Source organism: Hordeum vulgare, chromosome 4H, assembly GCF_904849725.1.
Source record: "Hordeum vulgare subsp. vulgare chromosome 4H, MorexV3_pseudomolecules_assembly, whole genome shotgun sequence".
NCBI lineage: Eukaryota > Viridiplantae > Streptophyta > Magnoliopsida > Poales > Poaceae > Hordeum > Hordeum vulgare.
In genome coordinates this window covers 291,439,223-291,457,526 of record NC_058521.1, presented here as the reverse complement: position 1 = coordinate 291,457,526, position 18,304 = coordinate 291,439,223, and positions in this window count along the sequence as shown.

Below are 18,304 nucleotides of genomic sequence, written 5' to 3'. Positions count from 1 at the left end.
ACTTGAGGATTTTGTGATAAAGCGTCATGATGATGAATTTCAGTTTTGAAGAAAAACGATTTTGAAGAGCAACTGTTTTGAAGAAAATCAAATTTTGAAGAAATGCAGCTTTGAAGAAATTCAACTTGAGGAATTTCACGTTGGGCGGTGGCGAGACCCACCATATAAGAATGTTGATTACGGACGCCGCGTACAATTGTCGTAGGGCCCTGAGAATCAATTTCTTCGTTGATTTCTTCACACTCGGAGTGATATCCTTCATTAGTTGAAGAAAATCGGTTCATCATGTGTTGCACATCTAAGTCATCAATTTTGCAGAAGTGTTAGGATGTGTGCATGTGTTTACAAAACATTTGAAGATTCTAAGATATTTAGCTCACACCACAACTTGCAAAACATTTTGTCAAGTTCTACTTCATTTGCAATCCTTGGATGAGCTGGTTGAGGATTTCGTCCGGGCTGAGGAATTGGTTCTCGAGCAATTTCCTCAGGAGCATCTTCTTGATTTTCATCAGTGATGGGAATGATTTCTTCATCATTTTCCTCAGTGGGAACAATGTCTTCAGTAGGTTTGAGCTTTATTGCTTCCTTAGGAGACAGCTTATCTGGATCAGAAGGCAATTGCTCTCTTTGCGAGCCATTAGTTTCGTCGAACCGCACATCTACAGTCTCAACAACCTTGTTGTGATAGTTGTTGAAGACTCTGTAGGTGTGCGAGTCCTTTCCATAACCGAGCATAAAACCCTCATGTGCCTTAGGTGCAAATTTTGAGCTATGGTGAGGATCTCTAATCCAATATTTTGCCCCGAAGACTTTGAAATAACTTACATTGGGATTCTTGTCAGTGAGGAGTTCATATGAGGTCTTCTTGAGGAATTTGTGAAGATATACCCTGTTGATGATATGGCATGCAGTGTTGATTGCTTCAGGCCAAAAGCGACAAGGAGTCTGATATTCTTCAAGCATGGTTCTTGCCATTTCAACCAGAGTCCTGGTCTTCCTTTCGACGACACCATACTGTTGAGGAGTATAAGGAGCAGCCAATTCGTGAGTAATACCAAGTTGATCAAGATAATTATCAAGACCAGTGTTTTTGAACTCTGTTCCATTATCACACCTGATGTGTTTGATCTTGATGCCGAAGTTCGTCGAGGCCCTTGAAGAAAATCGTTTGAAGACTTCCTGCACTTCAGTTTTATATAAGATGATATGCACCCATGTATATCTGGAATAATCATCAACTATGACGAAGCCATATAAAGATGCTGCATTTGTTAGTGTGGCATAATGAGTAGGTCCAAATAGATCCATGTGAAGCAATTCAAATGGACGAGTAGTGGTCATGATAGTCTTCGAGGGATGCTTGGATCTGGTCATTTTCCTAGATTCACAAGCACCGCATAGGTGATCCTTGAGGAATTTGACTGATTCAATGCCGATGACATGCTTCTTCTTCGCGAGCGTGTGCAAATTCCTCATGCCTGCATGACCAAGTCTTCGATGCCACAACCACCCTTTTGAGGTTTTTGCTAGTAAGAAAGTGGCTGGTTGAGGACCTGTAGAGAAATCAACAATGTACAAATCCCCTCTTCTAACACCTTCGAAGACTTTGGATCTGTCAGATTCCATGATGATAACACATCTATATCTACCAAAGATAACAATCATATCAAGATCACAAAGCATCGAGACTGACATGAGGTTAAATCCAAGGGATTCAACAAGCATCACTTTGTCCATATGCCTATCCTTGGAAATAACCACTTTGCCAAGTCCCAATACCTTGCTTTTACCTTTGTCAGTGTATGTGATTTGCTTCACGGGTGATGGAGTTAGTGGCATATTCATAAGCAAGCTTTTATCACCAGTCATGTGATGTGTGAAGCCACTATCAAGAACCCACTCAATACTCTTGGGTTTGTCATCCTGCAGATGAATTAGTACAGCTTACAATCTCATATGCTTCAGACTTGAAGTATATGATATCAATTTCATGAGATAGGAATTTCATCATAACAGAATTATAAGGACGTGTGAAATATTTCTATTTCATCAATATTAGCTTGCGTCCTATCAAGCATTTTCCTCAGGTCTCCAGCAAATTCTTCACATGATGATTTTCATGTGGAGACCTAACCTGCAGAAATGATTAGTTCAATTTCTTCACCACCCACATCTGAAGGGGTGGTAAAGCATTCATCATCCTGCGAGCACCATATGAGAAAGGGGGCATTGAAGCTAATGCACTTCTCTTAACAGTAGGGGGGTTAAAGTACTCATATGAATATGCAGAAAACTGGTTTGAGGATTTATGAACATAATGATTTGAAGAATAACACTCATATTCATATTCCTTGTAGTTTCCCTCCATGTTAGAAGTATTAGCACGGGTACGAGCATAGTTTTGACCAGTTGAGGATTTTGATCCTCTTGAAGACTTTGGTCCTCCTGAGGAATTTTATCTGGGCTTCAACTTCTTCATCGGTGGTCTCATAAGGACATTCACCTGAAGAATTTCAAGACAACTTTTGGGAACCTAGATTTTCCTCAGGGAAGGGCCATTCCTGCACTTAGTTCCAACATATCGAGCAAATACTTCACCAGATTGATTTTTGAACAATTTATAGTTGGAGTCAAATGACTCATATGAGTAATAGGATAATTCACATGAAAAGCCTGTTAGATTGGATGGATCAAAAGGAGGCCCAGTAGCAGCAACCCGTGAGGTTTTGGGATACTGCTCAGGTTTCCAATAAGATCCATCAGCATTCAATTTCCTCTCAAAGGCAATTCCTTCTTTCCTCGGGTTCTTGTTCAAGATCTGCTTTTTGAGAACATCACAAAGGGTTTGATGTGCTTTGAGACTTTTGTATATGCCTGTCACATACAATTCCTTCAGCCCTGTATTTTCATCAGTGACATTTGTGTTTTCCTCAAGTGAGGAATTTGACACTACAGGAGCAGTTGAAGAATTTGTAGCAATTGAAGCATTTGATGATTCTGGTGAAGAATTAGCAATTTCACATTCAATGCATTTAAGACATGGAGGAATGAATTCAGCTTGAGCAGCGCTGCTCTGTTGAGCTAGTAATGAATCATTTTCCATACGAAGATCATCATGAGAAATCCTCAACTTCTCTAGATCAAGCTTCCTTTGAAGAAATTCATAGGAAAGTTTCTCATGATCAGCGAGGAGTGTATCATGACGATCTTGAAGATTATCAAAACTAGACTGAAGATTTTTCACATCTTCAGTGAGGATTTGGGTAAGATTCATTTCATCATTCAACAGATCATCGCTTCTATCTAGCAGTTTCTCAAGCTTTTCCAAGGCAGTTTGTTGTTTAGTGGCAATGAGAGCAAGTTTACTATAACTGGGTTTTTTATAATCATCAGGTTCATAGTCACTTGAATCAGAGGAGGAAGCATCATTCGGTACCTTTGAACCTTTTGCCATGAAGCAATAGGTTGGAGCGAAGTCATCAGCATAGTCATCAGTGTGGATGGTGTTATCATTTTCTTCAAGGTTGAAGATTGACTTGCTGACGAATGTGGTTGCAAGTGCAAGACTAGCCTGTCTGGATTCTGAGTCTTCATCAGAACCCCCCTCTTCATCACATTCCTCGGATTCTGCCTCGGAATCCATTTCCTTGCCAATAAGTGCCGAGCCTTTATGAAACTAGTCTTCTTGTGCGATGAGGACTTTGATGATGAGGATTTTGAAGGTTTCTTCTTTTTCTTCGAGTCATCAGAACTTTCATCCTCGTATTTCTTGTTCTTTGATTCCTTTCCCCAACGAGGACAATCAACAATGTAGTGGCCTGATTTCTTGCATTTGTGGCAGGTTCTTTTCTTGTAGTTCTTAGATGAAGATTCTGATTTCCTCATATCTCTTCTTGAAGATTTACCGAACTGGCCACGTCATGTAGACCTCTGGAATTTCCTCACGAGCATTGCAAGCTCCTGTCCAAATTCTTCAGGATCACCAATGCCACCATCCGAGTCTTCTTCTTCAGATGAGGAAATTGCTTTGGCCTTCAGTGCACGTGGTCTAGAATTGCTTGGTCCATATAGATCTCTCTTTTCTTCTTGTTGGAATTCATGAGTATTGAGTCTTTCGAGTATATCAGCTGGATCAAGCATCTTGTAGTCTTGTCTTTCTTGAATCATCAGAACTAAAGTAGCAAATGAAGAATCCAAAGATCTTAGCAGTTTCTTCACAACTTCGTGATCAGTAATGTCTCGAGCTTCTAGTGCTTGCAGTTTATTTCATATGCCAGTGAGGCGATCAAAGGTATCTTGGCAGCTTTCATTGTCAAACCTCTTGAAGCGATTGAAGAGATTGCGAAGAACATCAACACGACAATCACGCTGGGTTGATACTCCTTCATTAACTTTGGACAGCCTTTGCCAGATAAGTTTCGATGAGCCCAAAGCACTCACTCTGCCATACTGGCCTTTGCTCAGATGGCCACAGATGATATTCTTCGCTTGAGAATCAAGTTTCTTGAACTTCTTCACATCAACAGCAAAGACAGAAGGAGAGATGATGGGGACGCCATGTTCCACAATATACCAGAGATGATTGACAATAGCTTGTAGATGCATCTGCGTCTTAGTCTTCCAGAAGGGAAAGTCCTTCCCTTCGAAAGCAGGACATGCTGCAGTAACCTTAATCATGCCTGCAGTCGACATAACTAAAACTCCAGGTGGTTAAACCAAAATCACACAGAACAAGGGAGTACCTTGCTCTGATACCAATTGAAAGTGCGTTATATCGACTAGAGGGGGGGTGAATAGGAGATTTTTAGAATTTCATCACTCAAGAAATTCCTTTTGAGGAAATTCCTCACTGATGACTAACTTACAGCGGAAACAGTAAAGGATCAGGAGTGCAAAGTTTCACTATAGCAGTTTTTCAGAATGAAGAATATGAAAACAGTTTGCACAGTATGCAGGCACGCAGAAAACAAATGAGGATTAGCTTGCTTGAAGAATTTGGGGTTGAGGAATTTCTGAGAAAGTCTTCAGCAAAATTTTCAAACAGTGACAGTGAAAATCATCAATACACAATCTGAGGAATATAAAGAGTTGAGGAAATAGAACCCGTTTCACAGTGAAGTCAAAGGTTGATGACCTAGTTCCAACTGCTGTGACAGTTGTACATCTGGTTTGGAGCGGCTTGGTATTGAAACCAAAGGACACACAGTCCCGAGACACACAGTCCCTACCGTATTCTCCTTGGGCTAAGAACACACAGTCCTCGCCCAACACTCGTGGTAAGTCTTCAGGGCATACTTCCAAACCCGCACAAACTTGGTCACCTGGCGATCCACAATTGACTGCTGGATTGCTCTAGACCATGACGCCTAACCGTCTGGAGGATGCACAGTCCTCAAAGGTAAAAGGCTTCAGTTCCACACAGGAACAACTTCTTCAGTGATGCTCAATCACTTGGTTTTCGGTTTGTGGTTTGGTGTTTGGGGTATTTCCTCACTGATCAATTACTCTCGAAGACTCTGAGGAATTTGGGTTGCTCTTATGACAAGTGTCAGTTTCTAACGGAGTAGACAACCAGCTAATGGTTGTGGGGGCGGCTATTTATAGCCTGGGAGCATCCCGACAAGATTTGACATTAATGCCCTTAACTAATGTGACCGTTGGTGTGGATAAGACCAATGATGTAGCGTGGCTGTCGATAACGGCCGGGACCCTCAACTGTGAGAGTCCTCATGTCTCTCATATTCCTCACTTGAGGCTTTTGGTAGGATTAGGCTTGGGTTGAGCATCATGAGGAAATTCATTCCAATGTGTTACCTCGACCCCCTTTAACAGTACAATTTTCCTATTACTCAAGTGTGAAGAAAAGAAAACAGAAAGAATAAATCTTAATGCTTCAAAGTCTTCAGATTGATTTTCTTCGGGACACACCGAATTCCTCAATTTCAATATCTTCATGAGGAATATCAATTTCATCGCAAATTCTTCACGATTCAATTCTTCAGCTTGAGACCAATTTCTTCAACCGAAGATATACATTTTTAGGGGTCGATATTCATCGAATATTTCAAACTCCTCAGCGACTTATAGATCTTGTGTACACTCAAGAACACATTAGATACTTAACCTATAAGTCTTCAAACCACCAAAATCACTAAGGGGCACTAGATGCACTTACAATTCGTCACAAGACATGACAAACTTACGGGCATCCTTGAAGAGAGTGGGCCAATAGAAACCTGATTGCAATACCGTGTGTGCAGTTCTATCTCCTGCTTGGTGTCCTCCGTAGGCCTCGGAATGACACTTCTGTAGGATCTGTCCGTGTTCATGTTCAGGTACACAACGTCTAATAACACCATCTACTCCCTTATAAATGTGAGGATCATCCTGAAAGTAATGTCTCAAATCAAAGAAGAATTTCTTCTTTTGCTGGTATGTTAAACTAGGTGGTATATATTTGGCAACGATATAGTTTGCATAATCAGCATACCACGGTGTACTACGTGAAGCATTGATGACATTCAATTGCTCATCAGGAAAGCTATCATCAATAGGTTGTGGGTCATCAATAGGACCCTTCCTGTCGACAACATGCCAATCAAATTCTTGTAGCAAGAGAACCCATCTGATAAATCTAGGTTTAGCGTCTTTCTTTTCCATGAGGTATTTAATAGCAACATGATCAGTGTGAATAGTGACTGCTAAAAATTCCTTTTCAGTAGTAGCATAGTTTTTTTTGGGCACTGTCTAGAGTTTTACTAGCATGGTGAATAACATTCAACCTCTTATCAACTCTTTGTCCTAGGACAACACCAACAACATAATCACTAGCATCACACATGATTTCAAAAGGTAAATTCCAATCAAGTGGTTGAACAATAGGTTCAGTTATCAAAGCCGTCTTAAGTATTTCGAAGGCTTCCTCACAATCATCGTCAAAAACAAAAGGAATATCCTTTTGCAAGAGATTGGTAAGAGGCCTAGAAATCTTAGAGAAGTCTTTAATGAACCTTCTATAGAAACCAGCATGACCAAGGAAACTTCTTATACCTTTGATATCCGTGGGGCATGGCATTTGTCGATTGCATCAACCTTAGCCTTATCGACTTCAATACCTCTTTCAGAAATTTTATGTCCTAAGACGATGCCTTCATTAACCATAAAGTGGCACTTCTCCCAATTCAAGACAAGGTTGGTATCTTTACATCTCTGCAAGACTAGATCAAGATTGCTGAGGCAATCATCAAAAGAAGACCTGTAAGCCAAAAGGCATACGTCTGTAAGCAAGTGCATTACATAAGCCAAAAGACATACGTCTGTAAGCAAAGGTACCGAAAAGGCAGGTGAAAGTGGTTTTCTCCTGATCAGATTGTGCAACAGGTATTTGGGAGAAACCAGAATAACCATCTAAAAATCAGAAGTGTGTGTATTTAGAGAGTCTTTCTAGCATTTGGTCGATAAAAGGCAAAGGGTAATGATCTTTCCTAGTGGCTTTATTCAATTTCCTAAAATCGATCACCATCCTATAGCCAGTAATAATCCTCTGTGGGATCAATTCATCCTTATCATTAGGGACAATGGTAATACCTCCCTTCTTAGGGACGCAATGCACCGGACTCACCCAATCACTATGAGCAACAGGATAGATAATACCTGCTTCCAGGAGCTTTAGTATTTCTTTTCTTACTACCTCTTTCATCTTAGGATTTAATCTCCGTTGATGATCAGCAACTGGTTTGGAATCAGGATCGGTTTTAATATTGTGCTGGCATAGAGTGGGACTAATTCCCTTAAGATCATCAAGAGTATATCCAATAGCAGCACGTTGCTTCCTCAGAGTTTTTAGTAACTTAGTTTCTTCATGCTCTGAGAGACTAGCACTAATTATAACAGGATATATCTCTTTTTCATCAAGATAAGCATACTTAAGAGTATCAGGCAACTGTTTAAGCTCGAACACAGGATCACCCTTTGGTGGGGGTGGATCTCCAAGCAGTTCAACAGGCAAGTTATTCTTAAGGATAGGGTATTGTTCAAAGATAACTCTATCTATCTCATCCCTTTCATCCATATGCATATCATTTTCATGCTCTAGCAAGTATTACTCTAAGGGATCAATAGGAGGCACGGCAATAGAAGCCGGGACAATAGTTTCATCGTTACTAGGCAATTCTTTTTCATGAGGTTGTCTTCCAAACTTGGAGAAATTGAACTCATGTGACACACCTTCAAAGCCAACAGTGACAGTTTGCTTCTCACAGTCAATATGAGCATTGACAGTATTGAGGAAGGGTCTGCTAAATATGATGGGACAAAAGCTATCTTGTGTGGTAGAAAGAACGAGGAAATCAGTAGGATACTTCGTTTTACCACACAAGACTTCAACATCTCTGACAATTCCCACAGGGCAGATAGTATCTCTATTGGCAAGCTGGATAGTCACATCAATAGGTTCCATCTCAACAAGTGCAATCTTGTATTTTATTTCATCATATAAGGATTGAGGTATTGCACTAACACTAGCACCCACGTCACATAAACCATGATAACAATGATCTCCTATCTTAACAGAAACAACATGTGTGCCAACAACAGGCCTATGTTTGTCTCTAGCATGTGGTTTAGCAATTCTAGCAGCATCTTCACAGAAGTGAATACCATGGCCATCAACATTATCGGACAGGAGATTTTTATAATAGCAATGCTAGGTTCAACTCTAAATTGCTCAGGGGGTGTAGGTGTTCTAATGTGGCCCCTACGTATCACAGTTGAAGCTCTAGAATGATCCTTTGTTGTAACAAGGAAAGGTGGTTTCTCAATGTAAGCACTAGGAACAATAGGATCATTATAGGCAATGACTTTCTCTTCAACTGGATTGGGTTTAGCTACATTGAATTCTAAGGGAGGATGATATTTAAACCACTTCTCTTTGGGGAGGTCAATGTGAGCAGCAAATGATTCACACAATGAAGCTACTATCTCAGAGTCAAGTCCATATTTAGCGCTAAAATCACAAAAAGTATTTGTTTCAACAAAGGATTTAACGCAACCAAACTTGAAATTCATACCTGACTCCTTACCTTCATCAAGCTCCCAATCTTCAGAGTTGCATTTAATTCTTTCCAATAAATTCCATTTGAAGTCAATATCTCTCTTCATAAAAGAACCGGTACAAGAATTGTCAAGCATGGTGCGATCATCATGAGAAAGCCGAGCATAGAAGTTTTGAATGATAATTTCTCTCGAGAGCTCATGGTTGGGGCATGAATATAACATTGATTTAAGCCTCCCCCAAGCTTGAGCGATGCTTTCTCTGTCACGAGGCCAAAAATTATAAATATAATTCCGATCACGATGTACTAGATGCATAGAATAAAACTTTTTATGAAATTCCAATTTCAACCGGTTGTAGTTCCATGATCCAGTATCATCACATAGCCTATACCATGTCAAGGCCTTATCCCTCAAAGATAAGGGAAAGACCTTCTTCTTGACCTCATCCTCGGGCAAACCTGTAAGCTTAAATAAACCACAAACTTCATGTACATAGATTAGATGCAAGTCTGGATGTGATGTTCCTTCTCCTGTAAAAGGATTAGCCAGCAGTTTCTCAAGCATACCCGAAGGAAATTCATAGAAAATATTTTCAGTAGGTGCAGCAAGTTGAGGAGCAACTCCTTATGCTTCCGTTCGAGGTGAAGATACCCCGAACAAGCTCCTCAAAGGATTAGTTTCCATAGTGACAAGTGACAATAAATTTCAGCACACTATATAAATGTTTCCTTACCAAATTCCACTTACCAAAGGCGCTTCACTCCCCGGCAACGGCGCCAGAAAAGAGTCTTGATGACCCACAAGTATAGGGGATCTATCGTAGTCCTTTCGATAAGTAAGAGTGTCGAACCCAACGAGGAGCAGAAGGATCTGACAAGTGATTTTCAGCAAGGTAATCTCTCCAAGCACTGAAATTATCGGTAACAAGTAGTTGTGTGACAAGATGATTCATAGCAACTAGCAAGTAACAACGGCAACAAAGGTGAAGCAAAGTGGCCCAATCCCTTTTGTAGCAAGGGACAAGCCTGGACAAACTCTTATAGGAGGTAAAGCGCTCCCGAGGACACATGGGAATTTCTCTCAAGCTAGTTTTCATCATGTTCATATGATTCGCGTTCGCTACTTTGATAGTTTGATATGTGGGTGGACCGGCAATTGGGTACTTTCCTTACTTGGACAAGCATCCCACTCATGATTAACCCCTCTCGTAAGCACCCGCAACTACGAAAGAAGAATTAAGACAAAGTCTAACCATAGCATTAAACTAGTGGATCCAAATCAGCCCCTTACGAAGCAACACATAAACTAGGGTTTAAGCTTCTGTTACTCTAGCAACTCATCATCTACTTACTACTTCCCAATGCCTTCCTCTAGGCCCAAACAATGGTGAAGTTTTATGTAGTCGACGTTCACATAACACCACTAGAGGGAAGACAACATACAACACATCAAAATATCGAACGAATACCAAATTCACATGACTACTTATGGCATGACTTATCCCATGTTGTCAGGAACAAAAGTGACTACTCACAAAGCATAATCATATTCATGACCAGAGAGGTAATAAGTAGCATCAAGGATCTGAACATATAATATTCCACCAAGTAATCTAACTAGCATCAACTACAAAGAGTAATTAACACTACTAGCAACCTTACAAGTACCAATCGGAGTTGCGAGACGGAGATTGGTTACAAGAGATGAACTAGGGTTTGGAGTTGAGATGGTGCTGATGAAGATGTTGATGGTGATGAGTCCCCTCCGATGAGAGGAGTGTTGGTGATGACGATGGCAACGATTTCCCCCTCCAGGAGGGAAGTTTCCCTCGCAGGACGACCCTGCCGGAGCTCTAGATTGGTTCTGCTCAAGTTCCGCCTCGTGGCGGCGGCGATTCCTCCCGAAAGCCTCCTCTTAATTTTTTCTGGAATGAAACCCTTTTTGTAGCAAAAGAGGGGGGCAGAGGGCCTGCTGGGAGCCCACAAGCCCCCTAGGCGCGGCCAGGGGGCGCCTAGCAGGCTTGTGGTCTCCTGCTGGCTCCCCTGTGGTACTTCTTCGGCCCAGTATTTTTTATAAATTCCAAAATAAATCCTCGTTGATTTTCATGGCTTTTGGAGTTGCGCAGAATAGGTATATCAAACTTGCTCCTTTTTCAGGCCAGAATTCTAGCTCCCGGCATTCTCCCTCTTCATGTAAACCTTGCAAAATAAGAGAGAAAAGGCATAAGTATTGTACCATGAAGTGTAATAATAGCCCATAAAGCGATAAATATTAACATGAAAGCATGATTCAAAATGGACGTATCATCAGCCAGCGTTGGTTTGACTTCGAGATTAGCCAGGAATCCTGGTTCAACTAGCTCCAACACGAAGCTTTCCATTTCTTCATACAATGCGGGTAGCCTTTCCTTGAGCATAACATTCAAGGTGCTGGCCTTCTTGCTTAAGGCATCAACAACTACAATGGACTTATCGGGGTGGTATTGAATGCTGAGGTCGTAGTCTTTCATTAACCTCAACAACCTTCGCTGCCTCATATGCAATTCCCTTTGAGTAAATATATACTTCAGACTTTTGTGGTTAGTGTGAACACATCACTTCCCTAGAAGGTAATGTCGCCAGGTCTTCAGGAGCATGCACTACTGTTGCTAACTCGAGATCATGGGTTGCATAATTCTCCTCATGCGGGCGCAGTTGCCGTGACAGATACGCCACGACCCTACCGTCTTGCATTAGGACTCCACCGAGCACGGTTTTGGAGGAATCACAATATAACACAAACTCCTTGCTGATATATGGAGTAGCCAATAACGGGGCGGTAGTCAATCTCTACTTCAATTCCTGGAAGCTTGCTTCACACTTTGGTGTCCATTCAAACTTCATGCCTTTCTTCAAGAGCTGAGTCATGGGTCGAGCGATGCGGGAGAATCCCTCCACAACCTTGCGGTAATATCCCGCGAGTCTGAGGAAGCTCCTGACTTCCTTCACATCGATTGGAGACTCCCAGTTGGTTACCGTAGTAATCTTGGAAGGATCGACCGCCAATCCACATGCCGTCATGGTATGACCCAAGAATCCAACTTCTTTCAGCCAGAATTGGCATTTGCTGAATTTGGCATAAAGTAGGTGCTCTCGAAGCTTCTCGAACACTGACCTCAAGTGTTGCTCATGCTCTTGTTCGGACTTGGAGAAGATTAATATGTCATCAATAAATACGACGACAAACTTATCTAGGTATTTCATGAAGACCTTCTTCATGAGGTACATGAAGTAAGCTGGGGCATTTGTCAACCCGAAAGTGAAAGTGTGTTATATCGACTAGAGGGGGGGTGAATAGTAGATTTTTAGAATTTCATCACTGAGGAAATTCCTTTTGAGGAAATTCCTCACTGATGACTAACTTACAACGGAAACAGTTAAGGATCAGTAGTGCAATCGTTCACAACAGCAGTATTGCAGAGTGAAGATTATGAAAACAGATTGCACAGTAAGCAGGCACGCAGAATACAGATGATGATTTACTCAAGTGAAGAATTTGGGGTTGAGGAAATTCAGAGAAAGTCTTCAGCAAATTCTTCAAACAGTCACAGTGAATGTCATCAACACATAATACAGAGAATATAAAGGGTTGAGGAATTAGAACCCGATTCTTGGTGAAGACTGTTGTTGATGACCCAGTTCCAACTGCTGTGAGAGTTGCACATCTGGTTTGGAGCGGCTTGGTATTGAAACCAAAGGACACCCAGTCCCGGGACACCCAGTCCCTACCGTACTCTCCTTGAGCTAAGGACACACAGTCCTCGCCCAACATTCGTGGTAAGTCTTCAGGGCAGACTTCCAAACCCTCACAAACTCGGTCACCCGGCGATCCACAATTGACTGCTGGATTGCTCTAGACCATGACGCCTAACCGTCTAGAGGATGCACAGTCCTCAAATGTAAAAGGCTTCAGTTCCACACAGGAACAACTTCTTCAGTGATGCTCAATCACTAGGTTTGGTTTGTGGTTTCGGTGGGTGGTGTATTTCCTCACTGATGATTTACTCTCGAAAGCTCTGAGGAATTTGGGTTGCTCTTATGACAAGTGTTAGTTTCTAACGGAGCAGCCAACCAGCTAGTGGTTGTGGGGGGCGGCTATTTATAGCCTGGGAGCATCCCGACATGATTTGACATTAATGCCCTTAAATAATATGACCGTTGGAGTGGATAAGACCAGTGACTTGGCGTGGCTATCGAAACGGTCGGGACCCTCAACTGTGAGAGTCCTCATGTGACTCATATTCCTCACTTGAGGCTTTTGGTAGGATTTGGCTTGGGTTGAGCATCATGAGGAAATTCATTCCATAGCGTTACTTTGACCCCCTTTAACAGTACGGTGTTCCTATTCATCAAATGCGAAGAAAGTAAAACAGAAAACGTAAATCTTCATGCTTCAATTTCTTCAGAACGATTTTCTTCAGGAACCACCGATCTTCTCAATATCAATATCTTCATGAGGAATATCAATTTCATCGCAAATTCTTCGCGATTCATTTCTTCAGCTTCAGACCAATTTCTTCAACTGAAGACATATATTTTTAGGGGTCGATATTGTTCAAATATCTCAAACTCCTCAATGACTTATAGATCCTGTGTACACTTATAAACACATTAGATACTTAACCTATAAGTCTTCAAACCACCAAAATCACTAAGGGGCACTAGATGCACTTACAATCTCCCCCTTTTTGGTGGTTGATGACAATTAGGTTAAGTCTTCAACAGGGAATAAAAATGTGAAGTGTAAATACTTAATTTAGGAATTTGAAGACAAGATTCACAGAGACTCCCCCTGAAGATGTGCAAACCTTGAGGATTTTGCTTTTATAGCATATGCACATTGATGATTTATATCATGGAGATTACCCCCTGAATCTTGTAAATCATGCATACATATAACATATCATATGAAGAAAATGAAGATGCATGATGACAAATGGTATCTGACGAATTCCAGCATGCGTGCATTAAAACTTGAGGAATAAGCATGGAAAGAAAAACGTTCAAAAAGCGCCAGAGTACCATCGGGCTTATGTTACAATTCATTACATAAAAACTTTAGAAGATCCAAGAGTTTGTAACTTAAATATAGTTCATAAGCCCCAAAAATAACTCCCGTTTGAAGACTAACTCTCAAGTTTCTCCCCCTTTGTCATCAAGTGACAAAAAGGGACAAACTGAGGACTAACTCCCGTGAACACTTCATTTCTTGGCGGTTGATGAAGATCCTTGGCGCTTCTTGGGTGTAGTCTTCTTCCCTGGGCCTGTTGCGGTGTCGAGCTGTTCCTCATCAGATTCGGTGGTGCGGAAGGACGAGAAGGAGCTGTCTTCAAGATCTGGCATTGGAATGGGCCTGAACTTCTTCTTGGGAGGCCACGACCAGTCAAAGTCCTGCTCAAAGTTCAATTCTTCAAGCTTAGTCTGGGTCATCAGATGGGCAAGGGTAGCCCAGGTGCGATCAAAAACCTCATGCAGATAGTGATGATTAAGCTTCACACAGTTCTGTGTCTCAGTGAGGGTTTTCACAATGGCACCAAACTGGCGTTTGACCCATTTGTGGTTGTGATCCACCTTTTGATGAAGACTGAGAAGAAGCTCTCTGGTGTTTAGCACGCGAGGAGGAACTGGGCTTGGTGGACGAGTCTCAGTATCGTCCCATGAGGAATATGCATCTGGCTCTTTAGATTGACCATCAAGAGGCCTGCTTCCTTCATCAATTACAAACTTTCCTTTTCCCTCAATGGGCTCGAAAGTCTTCTTGTTGACCCGGATAGGAGGCATATAACCAACATGGTTCTGGAAATCTGCGTGAAAGTTGATGCCTGTCCTTGTCCTGAGGAATCTCATGATCCATGGTGCATAAATTTTGTGATCATATGGGCACATTGCATTGTCAGCCAAAGTCCTCAAGAAGAAATCATGGATATTCATGGGGATACCGTGAATGATGTTGAAGAGGATATTCTTCATGAGGTCGACGACATCTTCGTCATCATCATGGCCTTTGATTGGCGCTAGCACACTGCAGAGAATGCGGTAGACAGACCGGGGTGTGTACTTGAGCTCATGGACGAGGAATGTGGTTCTTGAGGGTTTTCCTGCAGCCAAAGGCTTCATGAGGACTTCCATCATTCCATTTGGCAGCTCACGCTCACCATAAAGCTTCACTACCCCTTCTGAAGGAATTGGTACGGGCAGTTCTCTGAGGAGTTCAGACGCTGGAGCCTTGTAGTGAGTATTTTGGGTCATCCAGTCAAACACCCAAGTGTTGATGTCATCAGCATTGCCTGAGATGTGCAGAGTTGAATAGAACTGAAGAATTAGCTCACTATTCCAATCTGATATGTCGGAGCACATAGGGAGCAAACCTGCATCATGTAGTACACTGAGGACTGGTTCCATGCAGGGAATATCTTCAAGTTCATCATGAGGAATGTGCCTGTGCTGGAATATCTTGTTGCGGCCACAGAGCACAGAAGCATAGTAGTTCATCTGAGTCCTGGTCCAAAACTTCAGATGCCTCATTTGAGGCTTGTCATAAGGATTCTCTCCGATGAAATACATGCGTTCCTCAAAGAAATTCTCTTTCTGAAACTTTGGCCGCTTTGAGAATGGCAGGCGCTGAACTGGATTGAGATTGTGCTGAGGAATGGGAGGGGAAACAACCATGGCAGTCTCTGGGTTGAGCACAATGAATTCATTGTCAGGGGCGGGAACATTTTCTTCAGCAGTTTCCTCAGGTTGAGGAATTTCTTGCTCAGGCTGAGCATCAGGCTGAGGAATTTCTTCTTCCTTCTCAGCTTGAGGAGTTTGGTCAGCCTGTTCAGTGGGAGGAGCCTGCTCAGACTGGACATTTTCTTCAGCTTGATTTTCATCAGCTGACTTTGTGGCCGAAGCAGATTCATCAGCTGCTGCAGCTGAAGCTTCAGTAGTCTCTTTCTGAGGAATATGAGGTTGAGGACTGTCATCAATTTGTATTTCCTCATCGATATGCTCCTCAGAGGCAGCATCCTTCATTTCCTCATCTGCCCTTGTAGTGTGGTCACCAAGGACGACCATTTCATATGAGGGTGCAACATTTAGAGGCACCGGGTCCAGAGGGGCAGATTCTTCAGTTTCCTTGAGGCGTTTTGCCTCAATCTTTTCTTCTGCTGAGTAAGCTTTTCTCTTCTTTGCTTCCTTCTCAGCAGCTCTTGTCTTTTTCGCGTCTGATGCAGATGGGATTAATTTCTTCACCCTTGAAGTTTTTGGTGAGGGTGTTTTCTCAACAGATTCTTCAGCTGGCAGTGAGGAACCAGCTGGAACAGAGTCACCAGCCTTCTTTGATGAAGCAGCTGGATCAGGAGCAGTTTCATCAGGGGTTGCAGATTCATCAGGAGCGGTCTCGGTGATGATTTCTTCAATAGCTGGCTGATCAGCACGACGCTCTTGGTGTTGTTCCTCAGCTTGAGGAATTTCCTCCTCATCAGGAGATGCATCTTCTGGCTGTTCAACCAGGGGCTGAGGAGTCGGTGCTGGTGGGGGTGACGTTTGTTGTAGTCATCAACAGCACTAGTGGCTAGCTTGATGAAATTGCGTTTGATGCTTGTGCGGTCCGACAGTTTCTCACACTTGTCAGTCAAGACTTGCAGCTCTGCCTGGGTGGACACCAATGCTTCAAGCGTCAGCTTGAGAACATTTTGCCTGAGGAATTTCTCCTTTCTGGCCTTTGCAATCTTTGCCTGCTTGGCCTTCTGTTCCATCCACTTGGCTTCGTTTATGAAGGTAGCCACCATGTGGCTGACACGAGGAGGAAGTTTCAAATCATCAATGGGTGTGTTTGGGTCTTCATACCAGACATTGATGAAGTCAAGGAGGACCTTGGGGTCCATCGCCAGAGGAATAGCACTGCCTGATGCTTGTGCTACCCTTTCTTGCTTGTTCCTGATGATGGCTTCCAGAGTTTCATCATCATATTCATCACTTCCCTCTGATGCAGATGGGACTGTGATGATTTTGCTGGGGCTGGGCAGAGGTGCAGGTTCAGTTGTTGTCAAAGTCTTCAAAAGGGGTGTTGAAGACTTCGTCTCCGAGCTTGTTGCAGCTGGGAGTGAGGAGCTGGAGCTGGCAGTCGTAGTCTTCACGACTTTCTTCTGTACTGGCTTTGGAGGTGGAGCTGAGGATTTGGTGACAGAAGTCTGTGCAACCTTCTCTTGGGGCTTTGAAGCTTTTGGCTTTGTTGGCACAGACTTTGGTTGAGGAATGTCGGAGCCTGAGGTTTCTGCTGCTGATGAATGAGCAGCACCGGAGGCAGCATCTGAGGATTCATGAAATTTCTTCACTACTGTTTCGGCTTGCTTCTTGAGCTTGGCCAGATGCCTTTCTTTTTCATCTGGGTAGTCATCAAGTGACATAAGACTTGAGGGATGAGGTACTTGATGATCCTCAAGTGGGGCCCTTCTGCCAGGAGGCTTCAACGCGAATTTCTTCACATATTTTGGAGTCACAAACCTGTACTCCTTCCACTCCTTTGCCCATCTGCGTTCAATTTTCTGCAGCCTAATCTTTCTTTTAGGCATAGTCTCAGGTTCATCATCACGCGTGCAATAGTCCAGGTATTTGTCATCAGGAATATCAACAGCTGTGTTCTGCTCCAGTTTCTTTCCACCCTTCTGTTTCCTTTCTTCCTCCATTTTCTTCAGACAAGGAACTTTCTGAGGATTTTGAACTCTTGAGGATTCTGATGAGCCTTGAAGAGTTTCTTCCAGAAACGCTGCAAATGAGTTAATGTGATGAGAACCGAGAGATTCATCAGCTGACATGTGTGTACCTGTGAACAGAGTATAGTTGCGAGGAATTTGGAGAGGTCATATGCGTTCTCGGATTTGAAGAAAATGAAAAGTTTGACAGTTTGAGGAATATAACCAGTGGTTGAGGAATTTGCTTAAGCATTCTGTTCTTGGGTTCCAGAGTTGTACAGATCCGGAAATTCGCACAATTGAGGAATCTCGTGAAAATCTTAGATGCTTAGCTAGTTCATCAATGATTGTGGTGATGGATAGTGTTTGAGGAATCATGTGCGCATCGTATCTTGAGGAAAAAACAGATTTCACATGGGAGAGGTAAAATTTCAGATCTAATCTGTTGTAAAAATGGGATATAATTTCCCTGGAAGGTGCGAACGAAGAACACAAAAAGGTGGTGTTGGAGAGGCTCTTCGGTCAAGTGTC